Below are 16,829 nucleotides of genomic sequence, written 5' to 3'. Positions count from 1 at the left end.
CAGAAAGGGGGAGGGAGGGGGAAAGAGAGGGAAACATCAATGTGTAGTTGCCTCTCATGCACCCCCTGCTGGGGACCTGGCCCACAGCCCAGGCATGTGCCCTGACTGGGAATTGAACCAACAACCCTTTGGTTTGCAGGCCAGCACTCAATCCGCTGAGCCACACCAGACAGGGCCAAAAGGTATATTTCTAAAAGGAATAGATGGTAACAGTTTTATTCAGAATACAAATAATAATAATAATAATAATAATAATAATAATAATAGAGTTGAAACTCTATATTTGAGGAGAATGAATAAACTAATCATGTTCAACTGGAAACTCCTCCCACAGACCAGAACCTCTGAAGGGCAAGGACAATGTCTAGTCTATCTCAGTGCTCACATAGCCATATGTAACAGATATTTGCTGAGTTAAATCTGCAACAGTTTATAAACTGGCTAGATGTAGCCCCTTTGTTTATATGTCTTTGGTATATTTAATTTGCGTCATGATTTCTAGGGTTTGGGATGCCAAGAAATATGTAGGTGAAGGAATCTTTGCATCACCTCCCTGGCAGTTGTGGGAACCTGATTTAATCATATGTCTTCTATTTCATCATGCTTTTCTCCCCTACTGCTTGAACTGGTCACTATCTCTCAAATAATTGGAAAATATTTGTTGAGTATTAATTCCATGGAGGATACAGAAGAAGAAAACTACAATGTGTTCAGCATATGCTTTATGACAAGCACACGTAGGATATATCACTTAACCCTCAAAATGATCATGCAATTGAAACAAAGGATCAAAGATATTAATTAACTAGTCTAGCAGCACACAGATTGTGCATAGCAGGGGTATACACCGAAGCAGGTCAAGTTACAATACCTGCTGCACAGGAAGATTACTTTTACGTTCATTTTCTTGAGTGTATACAAATTCTGTGCTCTTATTTCTAGAATCATGATAGGCCATTACCTGTAATTCCTCAGTTACTCCTCCAGTGTCTTACCTGGCAAGATTTTGGCTCCAGCATCTTAAGAGAACTCTTTGGTATGGGTTTGGTTTTCACCTTTATTAGCAATCCTTCCTGGAAATCCACACAAAGGCTAATGTGCCCTTATCTATCTCATCATATATCAGGCTTCCTGAGACATTCCACTAACTCTGAACTGGATACAATCTGAACATGCTTCTGTGGAAGCAAATATAGGGTGTCTACATCACATGATTCCTCTGCTCAAAACCCTCCATTAAATCCCTGTTTTGCTCAAAGTACAAAATCTTCGGCTTTCTAATAGCCTGCAAAGCATTGCATTACCTGCTCACCTCCATTACTTCTGTGACGGTCCCTCCAAATGTTCTGTCCTTGACTCATGTTCTCCGGCCACACTACCCTTCACGCATTCTGGTCTCGCACCCACGCCAGAGCCTCTGCATGGGCTGTTCCCTCTGTTTGGTGTCTTCTTCTCCAGATTTGCAGACAGCTCATGCCCTTCCTGCCTTCAAGCTGTTGTTCAAAACTCACCTTCTCAATATCTACCCTGACTTGCCTATTAAAAATTATAACCAAACAAGAGCAAGAATTTGCTTGTTTTTTTTTAGTTTTAGTTTTTCACCATCTCTTTTTTTAAATTGCAGTTTACAGTCAGTATTATTTGTGCGTCAGGTACTCATCATACTGGTTAGACAATTATGAACTTTACAAAATGTTCCCCTGATATTTTCCAATTTTCTTTCCCACACTCAGCTTTTCTCTTTCAATTTTGGTAACATCACTTTCTAACAGACTTTTATATTTCAATTATTTCTTAGGCTCATTATTTGTTGTCCTTGCCCCTGCTACAATACTCCACAATTACAGGGATTATTCTAAATCTTGTACATGGATGTATTCAAGCACTTGGAATATGTGTATATAAGTGCTTGAAAAACGTAAATGTCAATACACACTTGTGAACTCTTGAACACCTGAGTTTCTCAGGAATATAACATAATAATTATTATAATAACTACCTGGTTTATGAATTTATATTCAACCCATCCTATTTCATATTTCTTTCACATCAGTAAATCCAACTAGAGTAGGTAACAGTGAAGTCAAAACCTGCTGCACACATTTTTTTAAAAGGCGATCAGATACACTGTGCATTTCCTTTTAGTAGTAAAGTGACTTATTTAAATCAGAGGCATCAAAGTTTACATGTCAGGGTGAGGTGGAAGTACTCTCCCACCAACTGAAAAGTGTACACAGGTCAGCACACAAAGACCGGCCAGGCTCTAGTTCCTGTTTTCAGCTGCCTCCCTCCGGCGGTCTACTCATCGTTCAGCCTCCTGCCGCCTCTGGGCGTGGGCGTTGTAGTCTAAGGTCAGCCCTCTGTGTCCCGCACCTCAAGAGGAAAATGGTCCTCCACCACCCAGGTGCTGCGGCTTGGACTACCACGAGCACTGCGTCAGATTTACTGCCGGCCTCGTCACTTATCAATAAGAGCAGCTTACACACCTTGCTCTATCTCCACGGCCCTCTCTCCAGACGTCAGGAACCAAGGTTTACGTCCACTCCTGACTTTATCTGGGCCCTGTGATTACAGTCTCATGGCAACAAGGCCCTTTCCCTTTGTTCTGGGGAGACTTGAGCCGTAATGTGCCAGCCTGGTGATCAGGCTGACTGCGATAAAGAGCAGCACACTGAGCGTTTTCTCGCACTCTTCTTTCTCTTCTCACTTTTCCCCCTCTCCGCTCTCTTTTAAAGAAACAGGTGTTGGCATGGATTAGAGAAAAATTACATCATCTTGAAGAGAAGAAGAGAAATGGAAAGCACGGGGTAGGGGGGGTGGGCTATGGGGGGGGGAGTGGCAACCAGACCCAAATACATTTGCACATATAAAGCTGTTTTAATGAAAGCCAAATTGATTTGACATTCAGTGGCAGTTTGAAGCCAAGAAAAGCAGAGCAGCCTACAAAAGGCCGAGCTCATTGTTTATGGAGTGTCATACTCTATCATCTGTGAGACCAATAACAGAGATGGGAAGGCCTTTAAAGTCAGGGTCTGTGCCGGGAAGGGCGGCGCGGACACCACCGTTGTCAGATCCGATGGACGGACTGAACGCGGCTTCCCGAGCAGAGATGGTGTCTCAGATGAGGCGGATATTCTCCACAGATTACACATTAGCCAGCAAATTTTTAAAGTGTTAGCATTCTTTGAAGATGTGTGCTGTGCACAGGGAGGCACATATTGCATTGGTCTGGGGGAAAAATCCCTCATAAAAATATTAACCAATAAAAGAGGGTAATGAATTATGTGTCATTCAAAGGGAACCATATGCATAATATTATAGAAACATCATTACCATCACAAAAAATATGGTTCCTTCCTAGCGAACACTGTGCATTGTAGGTGTGCAGATGTATACAGTTGACAGAATGAAGAAAATCATATTAAAAATGGAATTCTTTCCATTAACCTTATTTTTCAAGAGAGAAGCTATGTGGTCATTTCAATATTGTTAACCAGCCAGGGATTTACTATTCTGTAGCCCACTGTTAAAAACAGCTGAAGAGGAATGAGGTGTTTATTAAACATCAGCACATGACAAGGTAGATTAGACGTTTCCCTAGAAACCTAAGACATGCTAGAGTGTTACAGTCCATGTATAAAGAAGAGTTTCTTCTCCTCCCTCCCTTCCAGCCTCAAGACCAGTCCAAACGTTATTTTGATACTAGATTCAGTACAAGATTTGGATAGCAGTGTTTACTTTTGAACTTCACAAAGGAAGGCTGACTTCATTGCAGGGTATGGTTGACAGATAATCAAATCCAAAACTTCATCTTTCATCTAAATTTTCTAAACACTTCTAGGAATACTTAATACTTAATGAAATAAAATTAACCTTAAGTAATCTAGACTTTACTGCATCTCTCCAGTATAGATTTCATAGCGCAATACAAACCTGTATATATGAGACAGAGCAAATGCCTTACATGTCACAGGTAGCATATTAACACATCGTGAATAACCAGAACTCCTATTAACTTAAACATATACATCTTTATTATAAATTCAAAAGATAAATGACAAGCATCATTATTTATAGAAATAATAATAGTGCAAATTGGAATTTTATTTTTCATGTTTGTCTTGTTCAGCAATGAGACCCTTATTTGATATTCCCTGGGACTTGATGGGCCTGGAGGTTTCTTTGCCCATATTGCTGATGGTCAGGGTAGGGATGGGGGGTGCATCATTAAGGAATTGCACGTGAAAAACAACTGGAATTGTTTGCCAAGCTCCCTGCCTCTGAGTTACCTGTGTCCAGAGAGCAGGTTGCAGGCTTTTTATAGCACACTTACGAGCATGAACGCCTCACTGTGATCCGAAACAGACTTCCTGGCCTGTGCCCTGTGTGGAGCAGGATGAAAGCCAGGGCAGGGCCAGGTCGGGACATGGAGTCTTGACAGCTTCTCTTCCTCCTTGCCACCACTGCACCAATGGAGTTACCGTAAGGAATTAAATTCTACAAACATTTATTGTGCTTACTATGGCTTGATGCTGGCGATATGTAGTTAAGCAAGACCCTAGTCCTTACTCTCAAAAAGCTTAGCATAATTTACAGAGTAGCAGGCAAAGAAAACTCTTACTCTGTCTGGATCTCAGGCCCTCACGACATCATCAGAACTTATGCTATCTGGTGATATATACACCATATGCTTCATTGAAGAGAGAAGTAAACATTTTCTACCAGAGATTCAATGTATCCTCAGAGAGTCTAAGAGGGCAGATATGGAAAACAAGACTCAGCCAATTTGGCCTATGGATTGTACAGCAAAGAAAAAAAATAAGACATTCAAAATAATTATATATAATTAATTGTATAGCATTTGTTTTTATAATACTTTCACATAGGTGATTTACTCCATAAATGTCTATGGATTTGGTTATTTGATACAACAGTTAGATTTTGGATATGATGGATGAATTATCATTATACTCAACTATCACGGACTAAATGTTGTGTTCCCCCAAATTCATATGTAGAAACACACATGGCCCCCGATGTGATGGTATTAGGATGTGGTAACTTTGGGAGGTAATTCAGGCTGGATGAGGTCATGAGGATGGATCCCTCAAGAATGGGATTAATGCTCTTACAAGAGTCACAAAGGTCTTGCCTTCTCTCTCTGCTCTCTGTGGGGTGAAGATACAACGAGCTGCCTGCCGTCTGCAGCCTGGCAGAGGCCCCGCCAGCGGCATCATGCATTCCTGACCCCAGGTCTCCAACCTCCAGAGCTGTGAAAAATAAGCTTCTGCTGTTTACAAGCCCCTCAGTCTATGGTAGTTTATTGCAGCAGCCTGAACAGACTAAGACACCAACCTCAGAGAAAGGTCTGACATAATTAGTATAGGTTCCATAATTAGAGGTCATCAAAAAGATGAAGATCTTCAGAAAGTACCTGTGCTCTTTGGATAGAATTTGTGCCTATTTATGTTTTGGGTTATAATCTCTATGAATATCAACAATATAAAAATGATTTGAATTCTTCTACATGTAGGTATTCAATGGCTTTGAGAAACATTTTAAGGATAATTTGGGTCCAACTGATCAATGTTCTTATAAAGAACAATTAATATATTATCACTTCTGAGTCTTTGTTATGTAAACTGATCCTTCTTTGTTGTTTAAGCTCAAACAGCCATCAAAATCATCCTGCCCTCACTTGATAATTAAGAACAACCTGCCTGGGTTCAATATTGCCTCAGCCTCCTACTAGCTAGGTAAAGTATCACAATTTATTTAGCCCTTCTGTACCCCAATTTTTTAAATCTGGAAAATGGGAATAATAAAGAAGGTGCCGTAAAAATTAAACAAGAATAAGCAATTGTAGAAAGCAGGCAACACAATAAACTAACAATGCTAATGTGATGACAATAAGTTTTAACTTAAAGAATAACTCCAACAACATTGTTGGAACAATTCAATAACTATTTGAGTTGTGGTGAAATATTTTGTTTTCAATTTTGAAACCTCTACTCCATTAGTGTTGGTGTTAATGTTAGTTAAGGAAAGATAAAGAATGGCGACAGAGTTTACCGATTACTCCTGTTAATTCAAGAAGGTTTTTTAAAGTGCTGCATTGCTTGTACTTGCATCACGTTCTATATGTGTCTTTGTTGGCACGTGACTTGTGTAACTCTCCATGTTGGCCAAATCAGGAGTCTATATGCTGCTGTGAAATTTGATCAACTCTTTGTGGGGTTTTTCATTATAGATGCTGTTACTGCTTTTCCTCACAGCCCGCAGACATCATGCTGTAGAGTTGGCCACCTTATCTTTGGTTGAATTATTCTAAAACTCAGGGTCAAATAAACATATCCTGCTCTGTTTCAGAAGCAAAAATCGTAGAGAAAAATTCATGTCTTTTTTTCTCAACTATGTTTAAAAACTGTCACTGGGCCTAAATGCAACAATAATAATTATACTAACTCGGTGCCAGGGAGCAGGTATTATTACTGTGCCTATGTCACAGGTGAGTAGGGAGGAGTGTGGAGCTAAAAGGAAGGACCACACAGCTGTTACACTGCCAAGACAAGATTAGCGGCAGACTCTCTTGTCCTTCACAACAGTTGCACTGCACTCTGGGATGGTACTGTACTGCCCCCTCACAAGGATCATGGCCCTAAGTGGCTGCACAGTAACGGGCATCTCCCAGCAATAACACACTGGTGGCTCCTTCAGACTCTGACGAGTGATTATAATTTGTGGTATGTGCAGTTCCAGCAAGTTCAAGTTTCACAGACAGAAAGAAAGTAGGGCACTGAAACATTTTCTTTTACATTTTTCAGTTAACCTACAGTGGGTGAACCCATATTCTTGGATATAGAGTTTAGATGAAATGCCTTTATGCTCACTAAATGTACAATTAATGATAAAAATAAGATAAAATAGATAAAAAATATCCACTGAAGACTGTTGACCTAACCAGAAATCTCACTTTCTATTTTTAAGCTTATCCATACATATGTAAATATGGGTATTTCATGTGGTTGACATGATTATGTTTAACATATTGTTATTGTCTAAATAAGTTTATAAGTAATATCACTGCAAAGCTATTTTACTGTTATTACTTCCCCATCTCCTTCTCAGTTACTTTGCACAGAATGTTAAGAAATAGTATGTGAAACAGTCTTAGAAAATACCTGAGCTCTAACCTGATCCATGAGTTTGGTGCCCTAGAAGAGATAGTTTAGTGTTGGGTCTCGACAGGCTGAAAGCAGTATGCCCCTTCCCAACAGAAAGAGCTACATCCTGCTTGGCAAGTCAGAGCAGGTCTGCTATTTCTGACTCTGTGTCACAGGGAAATTTGTCACATTTAAATCTGAGCTCTTTGAAACTTTCGTTATAGACAAATGAGCTTAGATCACAGCTAACTTTGAAGCAACAACAAAAGTGCCTGTGATTAAACAAAATGTCACAAAATCCACCATCATAACTTGTGTGTAGGGGTAGAATCATCAGAACATTAATTATACTTTCTTCTACTATAGTTCAAATGAGTCTTTTTTTTTCAAATTTCCAGTCCCACAGCAGATTAGATATAATAAATTAATGGGTGAAGATTCCTATGTGCAGACCCATGGAGAGTACAAGAATGGTTCACAGTCTGATAGCAAGAGGAAATGTGGAGAAATATGAAGAGAGACATAATTTGATCCATGTTCCCACCTGGGGCCGCTTGTTGCTGGAGCAGAAGGCCACTCACAGATCAGCCGCCACAGTGCTGCATGGGCCGCTAACGTGTTGCATGAAACTGCTTTTCATCTCTGGCAATCGCCTGTGTGAGCAGGAAGTCACAAAAGTTACGTTCAGTATGCACTGTGTAAGAAGGCAAAAAGTTTCTAATATACTCTTTTAAGAAGTATTTCCATTTGAAATGCTTCAAGTTTTTGTCTTAGCTTTGATAAAGGATAAACACTAAAATAACCAGAGTACTCAAACACACAAAGAATTATACATTCCCCGAAGGCTCTATATTGTTGTGGTTTTATTAAATATAATTGTTTTTGAAGAATAATACTGGTATGTCTGAACTGGTTGACACCCTTAACAGCTCCGTCTTGACCCACAAACAAAGCCGAGGGCTTTTTATAACTGCAATTCTAAAACATGGTCCAAAAAGTATCTCTAAGCTCCATTTCCTACTCACCCTTCCAAACCCACTAGCTCTGGCTTGGTGTCCCCAGTCACTACTCTGTTGCTTTGTACTTTGTGTCTCAATTGCCCGTTCAGTTCCCAATTGTGGCTTTAGCTCTGGATATAATTCAGATATCCCATAGCTTCATGCCCTAGAGCATCACTGTCTAGGAGAAATATAACGTGAGCCACACATGTAATTTCACATTTTCTAGTGGCTACATTTAAAAAGTAAAAAGTAACAAAAAATGTGATAAATACACTGTATTTAACTCAATATACTGGAAACAATTATCAGACACATGAATGAATTTATTGTCACTCTACGTGTTGTGCCAAGTCTGAAATCTTGGGTGTATTTTATACTCTCAGCATGTCTTGCTTTGGACTGGGTGCATTTCAAGTGCTCAGTGGCTCCATGTGGCTAGTGGCCACCACATTGGACAGTGCAGCTCCAAAGCACTGGGCCACTATCACCACAAACCCCAGAACGCCCATCCTGGCTGGAGCTTCAGATTCCCTGGAGGTTTCTGAGAGTAACTCATGCAGTGTGCCTCATCACTCACGAGAGGCACTGCGTGTGCACTGCTGTGTACATGCTAATAATGTCATCTTAAAACTTAGTCCCCCATACCTTTTATACCAAAATGCTTTTAAGTCTTTTTACTTCCGGTTGGCCCATATCAATGATGTACCATCACTAAAGCAAGCACCAATATCCCCATTTTATAAAGAAGGAAATAAAAACTCATATAAATTTTGTGATTTTTTTAAGGGTGCCCAGCAAAGATAATTCAGTGGGAAATCTGTGATTTCTAGTTTACAGTTTTTTCTGTGATTCCTTCTTACTCCTTAAAACAATTAGAGGATGCGAATTCCCAAATAATGCAGACATCTTGTCAGCAGTAGCTAACTCATGAGCAATGATATCAAATACACATTGAACCATGCACAGCCAACCCATAGACATCAAGGATAACAGAAGAAAGTCCACCCAAAATACATGGGAAAGAGGTTTTCTCTTTACGTATAAGCAGAACTAACACTTGGGCAATGATTAAATCACATCAAGAAACCTCAAAGACACATAAAAAAAATTCTTTGGGGGGACTGCTTCTTGTTTATTTTTTAGAAGTGAAGTGATCTAAGAAGGGAGGACAAGCTCATTCAGTTATAGCTTTCATATAATTGCCACAAACTCTAATGCAAATTAGACTGTAGGTCTGCTCAATGTACATTTCTGTGCTTGCCAAATTATGTTTGGCAGTGTGGTCAAGCAAGAACAGACGCACACTGGGCCGAGTTTTCTTGAGCTGTTCAATAATTAGGAGGACCATGCATTATAATAAACCACATCCCCTTGGCTAAGATTTGGATGCAAATTGCACACTAATTCACTTCCAAGATTTCTGGAAGCTCACCAAAAGAGATGAAAATCAGGGAAATATATGTTTACTTCAGGAAATTTGTTTAAAACTAAATATGGCTCATTTATAAGAGGCGTTGGGGAACTGCACGAGAAAAGTAACAATGGCTTTTTTTCAGGTTCCATACAGCAGGAATAAGGAAACACGAACAGGCTCCTTTGAAGAGCTTTCCTGTGTTGCATGCCAGTTCTAACCATCACCTTCTGAACGCACTGGGAGAGTCCTAAGTGGAACATAAACAGCCACTTCTCATATCTGTAAAATATCACGTTGCTCAAATGGAGGGTGAAATCAGTTCAGTGAGTGAGACTTTGTCAACATTTTTTGCCACTGAGAGATAGGTAGCAGGCTGCCCTTTAGATCAGGAGGTGGGTGGGTTGACTCTATTTTTCTGAAAAGCCAAAACATCCATTCTAATAGTGAAAGCCCTTGCACCATTTCAGCTGCTATTTCTTGGTAACCCAACAATTTCTAGCATGCTTTAGAATGGATGATTAAAAAAAAAAAAAAAGGTGAGACCTAAAAGACCAACCATATGCCACATTCACTGCATATCTTCATATCCTTATCAACTGAAGGGAGAAGCCAGTGCCTTCTAGCATCCCTCCTGTGCTTACATCTTACTGTGTTGTTAAGGAGACCTGCATGTTTTTCCCTGGTCTCTTTCTACAAATTCCAGTTTTTGACTATTTGCTTGAGTTCAGTATGCACTCAGTCACTGACTTGGGTCTCTGTATGCCAACTATGATGGACACAGAGGTACACTGCTTGGGCCCCACTTGGAGGCAGGGCCTCCTGCCCAGCTTTGGGACACAGTCAGCAGACAGCCTCCAGATGTCAGCATTTTAGGATGTGCATCAGCTGAAAGAGCCATTTCACCTGAGGTCATGCCTCCTGGGGGTGGTCCACATCTGATGACTGAGCAAGGCCAAGGGTGCCACTCAGGATGACTCTGAAAAGCTGTTTTCGCCCCAGAGCTCTATTCTGCTCCATCTTCTGCTTTTCCTTCATAGATATTAATCATCAATGAACACCCTAAATTCTATCTTATCATTCCTTCCAGAAAACCCAGTCTACAGTAATGTTTCTATCAACCTGGATCTATGGCATACATGCTAGTACTTACCCTCTAATTGAATCAGACACTTCAGCCTTTTCCCTTGGCATCCCCTTTAGGATTCACAATTAATCACTCCTTTCAGGAGAGCCCCCCACCCAATGCGTTCTGACCTGATACAATTAGTCACTTGAGAGTTGAGATCATTGTAACTTCACATGCACTTTCAAAAATAATACAGAGATACCAAATACCCGTCAGCAAGTTTCACTCAATGGTAACATCTTGCATAATTATAATACAATATCATAACCAGGAAATTAACATTGATACAATCCACTGATTAAATCAGATTCCAATAGTTTCACAGAAACTCAGTTGTGTCTGTACGTTTGTAATTCTACACAACTGTGCCACATGTGTAGATAGGTATGGTCACCACAAGAGTCAACATACAGAACAGTTCCATCTCAAGGAATCCTGGTGCTACCCTTCATAGCCACAGCCACATTCCTCAACATTTCCCTCCCTAACCCCTGGATACCACTAGTCTGTTCTCTATTTCTATAATTCTGTCATTTCAAGACTGTTATATAAAATGAAATCATACAGCATATAACCTTTTGATAGTGGCCTTTTCCTAGAATAAATCTCCCGAAATCCTTCCAAGAGATATGAGTTCTCCCCTTTTCATTGCTGAGTAGTGTTGCACAGGAATCACGTACCACAATGTGTTTAACCATTCATCCACTGAAGGACATTTGGGTTATTTCCAGTTTGGGGTTATTAAGATAAAACTGCTCTGAATATGCATGTACATTTTTTATGAGTGTAGCATTTTCATTTCTCTGGGATAAACGTCCAAGAGTGCATGTGCTGGGTCATATAGTATGTGCATGTTTAGCTTTGTAAAAAATTGCCATTCACTTTACCAGCGTAACTGCACCATTTTAAATTTGCACCAGCAGTATATGAGTGAACTAGTTTCTCTACACTGTCACTAGGATTTGCTGTTATTTTTTACTTCAGTCATTCTAATAGGAGGGTGTAATATCTCACTGTGTGTGTGGGGTTTTTTTTACTATTTTATTTATTTTTAGACAGTAGGGAAGGGAAGGAGAAAGAGGGAGAAACATCAATGTATGGTTGCCTCTCACGCACCCCCTACTGGAGACCTGGCCTGCAACCCAGGCATGTGCCCTGACTGGGAATTGAACTGGCGACCCTTTGGTTCACAGGCCAGTACTCAATCCACTGAGCCACACCAGCCAGGGCCTCACTGAGGTTTTAATTTGCCCTTCCCTTAATAGCTAATGATGTTGAACATCTTTTCACATGCTTATTTGCCCATTAGTTTATCCTCCTCAGTGAAATGTCTGCTCCTGTGCTTTTCCCGTTTTCTAATGGAATTATTTGCTCTATTAGAGTTGGGTTCTGAAAGTTCTTTATAAATTCTAGATACAAGTTCTTTGTCAAATATATGGCTTGCAAATATTTTCTCCTAGGCCAGTTTGTCTTTTCATTCTCTAAACAGAGTCTTTGGCAGAGCAAAAGTTTTAAATTATAATAAGGTCCAGTTTATCTATTTTTCCTTTTAGTGTGAAGTCAGAGTAATCATTTTTATTATGACTTTTTCATTTTGATTTTTTTTGCTTTCATATTATCAGGTTTTTATTTTTTATTGTTGTTCAGTTACAGTTGTTCCCATTTCCCCTCCATTACACTCCCCCATCCTACCCACCCCACTCTTCCCTCCATTGTCCATGTCCATGGGTCCTTTATACATGTTCCTTGATGACCCTTCCTCTTCTCTCCCCCATTTTCCTTTCCCCCCTCCCCTCTGGTTACTGTCAGTTTGTTATTTAATTCCATGTCTCTGGTTATATTTTGCTCACTTGTTTGTTTTGTTAATTAGGCTCCACTTATAGACAAACAATCCAATTAAAAAATGAGCAAAGGACCTGAACAGACACTTCTCCAAGGAAGATATACAGAGGGCCCAGAGACATAAGAAAAGCTGCTCAGCATCACTAGCCAGGAGAGAGATGCAAATTAAAACAACAATGAGATACCACTTCACACTGGTCAGATAGGCCTTCATAAACAAATCAACAAACAACAAGTGCTGGCGAGGATGCGGAGAAAAGGGAACCCTAGTGCACTGTTGGTGGGAATGCAGACTGGTGCAGCCACTGTGGAAAACAGTATGGAATTTCCTCAGAAAACTAAAAATGGAGCTGCCTTTTTACCTGGCAATTCCATTACTGGGAATATATACTAAGATCCCTGAAACACCAATTCAGAAGAACTTATGCACCCCAATGTTCATTTTGAATTCTTAATAAGACCTTTATTTCTTAGAAGAAATATGTGCATATGGTAAAAATAAAATTTAAGCAGTCTAGGAAGGCATAAAGTTTACAATTGTATATGTTTTCAAAAATCACATGCAAATTATTTTTAAAATCAAACAGTGGCAAGCTTCACAAACTGGGAAAAATTACGAAAGACAAATGGGTTTTATAATTGTCATAATCAAGATCAAGTATTTTATTAGAGAATATTTGCAGATGCTCTATTTCTTCCAAATTCAATAATATTCATGGTTAATATATGAAAGAGGTTAGTTCACATTGCATTTTATTTATTCATTTATTTGTTCAAGCAATATTTGAACAAGTACCGGATGTTTGCCATAACCTGTCACTCACTTCCATTAAAAAACACACTGGTTCTTAATCCAGTGGGTTTTTTTTACATTGTTCTGTAGGTTCTCAGAAGATGTAAAGTTATAAACTTTCAGTTTTATTCCAAATCATTTCCTAACATATTAAAGATAAAGGAGCGACATCTGTTTTGTAGTGGGAAAACTTTAGTAGTGGGTGTCAAATGATAGAATAGTTTACTAGAAAGAAAATTCATAAGCTATGTATTTAACGAACTGTTTAAATGGAAAAATTATTGACAGCACCACACAATTTAGTTGAGCCAAAGTTGAGAAGATATGATGGCTTCCAGAAAGGCCTTAATAATGCCAATCAGACAATGGAATGAAACATAAAATTGAGTACAGATGAACACAACGTAATACACATTGGCAGGAAATTTTAAATTATTTGTAGATGCATATATTCTAAATCTGCTCTATAACTCAAGGACAAATAGAGATATCATTATGAGTATATCAACAAAACCATAATGAGTATCTTTTAAATTAAGCCTTTAGATTACACAAGGGTAAAAAAATAATATGGGGTATATTTTGGTATTACCATATTAAATATTGATTTCATATTTGAATTTTTACTATTTACTAAATATTAAATCATCAAGATTTAATAGCATTAAACATTATTGAAAATAGGTAAATAATGTTAAAATATTTAATAATATATTTTCTAGTAATCTGAAACTGTTTTGTAAATCAGTTCAGTATGTACAGGGAAGATATTCCAAAAATGTCCGCAAGTATCTGAAACAATACCCAAATCTGGCAGCTTTGGAGTGGATACATTTAATCTTACAGCCGAGGGAGACAGAGAAAGCCAGTCCAGTCCACACAGACTGACAGAGATATGCAAAAATGAGAGACAGGGAAATAAAGTTTGCCTGGGTTGCTAAAGGTTGTAAATTCTTTATTCTTAAATCTTGTTTGTACTCTTGCCCTTGAGTTGTGATATGCCCTTCTATCTTTACAATAAATTTCTCCATTTTTTGGCATTTAAAACATATTATACTCAGCCATTAAGAAGCAAAAAGTACTGGATTTACATTACATCCTTAAACAATTAGAAAAAGGGATGGAGTAGACACTGGACAGAGGAAGCACTGGACAGTGATCCCTGAGGGGGTAGAAGTGAATGCTATGATCCCTGTAAGTGCCAAGATCAGTGCTTGACAGGATTTTCCAATCCATAGCACAAAAAGAGACTGCAATCATGCTGAGTATAAGAGACAGATTTCAGAATTCGAAAAAGCCCGCGTGGCTTCAATTTTGAGAGCACAGTACCCAAGGGAAGAGGAGGTTGTTATTAAGAAAAAAAAAAATATAGGAGAGCTGTGAAAAGATTCCCTTTGTGTCCTTGGCTGGGTACTCTGCACATGAGTATAAGGCCAGGAAATGGAACCATGAGAAAGGAACAGACAGATAAACCTTTGATAAATTGGTCCAGAAATAGGTTCTATTCTCATTAGCCAAAGTAGAAATATCTCCAAAGCATGGGACAGACGGTAAGCAACCTTAGAGGTAATACCCTCTGTAATGACAGCAAATAAGCCAGAACTAAGGCTGTCTGCATGTTTGATAATAATTCTTGAAAGACAATCCCATATGATAAAATTGGATCCAGATAACTCAACTTTACCCCAAAACCAAGTTTCCAAATATTCAAAGTAATACTTCCCCCAAAAAATCCAGAAAATAGCCACCTAAAATTCATATTGCTAACACACAAAAAATTACTGAACATACAAAGAAGAAAATTTGCAAAAGAAAAAGGTCAGTAAACTGATAAAATAGCAACATAAATTATAAAAAATAAGACAGAGAAAAATAGATTGAAACAAAAATAAAGAGAGCATCAATGGATTTTGAGAAAATAACAAACCTAACATAAAGATAATTGAAGTTCCAGAAAGGTGGGGAAGAACAGATAAGAAAATAAAATAATAACTGCTGAAAAGACTCCAAATTTAATAAAAACTATAAGTCTAAAATCTAAGAAGCTCACTAAAACTCAAGAAGGAGAAACAAAAAGAGAACTACACAAAGGCATATCATAAAATTCATGTAACCTGGGGGTGGCGGTGCGGATCTTAAAAGCAGTCAGATGGGGAAAAAGACATATGTACAAAGGAAGGAAAGAATGTAGTAGAATTCTCATAAGAAACCATGTAAGACAAGACAATAGAACAACATCTTTAAAGTACAATAGAAAATATCTCACTTAGAATTCTATACCCAGCAAAAATATCTTTTTAAAAATGAGGGTGAAATAAAGACTTAGTTAGGCTTGTAAAAAAAAAAAAATGAGACAAATCATTGCTTGCAGACTGGAACTACAGAAAAGAATGAAGGATATTCTTCAGGGAGAAGGAAAATGAATCTGGATGGAAGTATGGATCTATTTTTTAAAAAATGAAGATCATAGAAAGGTAAATATATGACAAAAACATAAAAGGCATTGTTTTTGCCCTGGCCAGTGTGGCTTAATTGGTTGGAAATTGTCCCACATATTGAAAGGTCACATGTTTGGTTCCAGATCAGGCACATGCCTGGGTTGCAGGTTCAGTCCCCTGGGGTACATGTAGGGGGCAACCAGTTGATGTTTCTCATCCTTTCTTCCTTCCTCCCTTCCTCTCTCTCTAAAATAAAAAATTAAAAAAAATTAAAAAACAAAAGGGATTTTTACTGTTTATCTCCTTAAAGCAAAAGCAACAACCATACACATTGTAAAGCTTATGGATTTGGAAGTACAACTTATTTGGAAATTATAAGTTTCTCTGTTTCTCTGACCATATGGAAAATACTATGTTATTTGAACATAAAAGTATATTAACTCTACACCAACCATATAGAAAATAAATAAGTATATCAGGCATACTAATAATGGTGCTAAAATAAAATTATTTTTAAAAAGAAGTAATCTGACAAGAAAAGGAAACAAACAAACAAAAAGAACAAAGAGCAGATAGGACAAATAATGCCTAAATAAAATGATGGCAATTTTAAACCTGACCATGTCAATGCTCATACAATACAATGGTTCAGAGATAGAAATGTTCACTATTTGACTGATAAAAGACTCAATAAAATGTAAAAAATTGAAAACATGCACCGTATGTCCTCTGGTCACACTGATTTATATTAGAAAATTTTTAAATGATATCTGGAAAATCCTCAAATATTTTAAGTTAAATGACACACAGCTAAGTAACTCCCAGGTCAAAGAAGAAATCACAAAGTTAAATAGGAAATATTTTTAACTATGTGCAAATGAAAATACAATATAACAAGACTTATGAAATGTTGATAAAGCATTGCTTAAAGGAAAGTTTATAGTATTAAATACTTAGGGAAAAGGGGGATAGATATTCAATCATACCTAAGCTTCCAATTTAAGAAATTAGAAAAGAGAAAGTTTAACTTAAGTAAGCAGGAGAAAGAATAT

Source organism: Desmodus rotundus, chromosome 7 (assembly GCF_022682495.2).
Source record: "Desmodus rotundus isolate HL8 chromosome 7, HLdesRot8A.1, whole genome shotgun sequence".
NCBI lineage: Eukaryota > Metazoa > Chordata > Mammalia > Chiroptera > Phyllostomidae > Desmodus > Desmodus rotundus.
Note: the sequence above shows the minus strand (reverse complement) of the source record.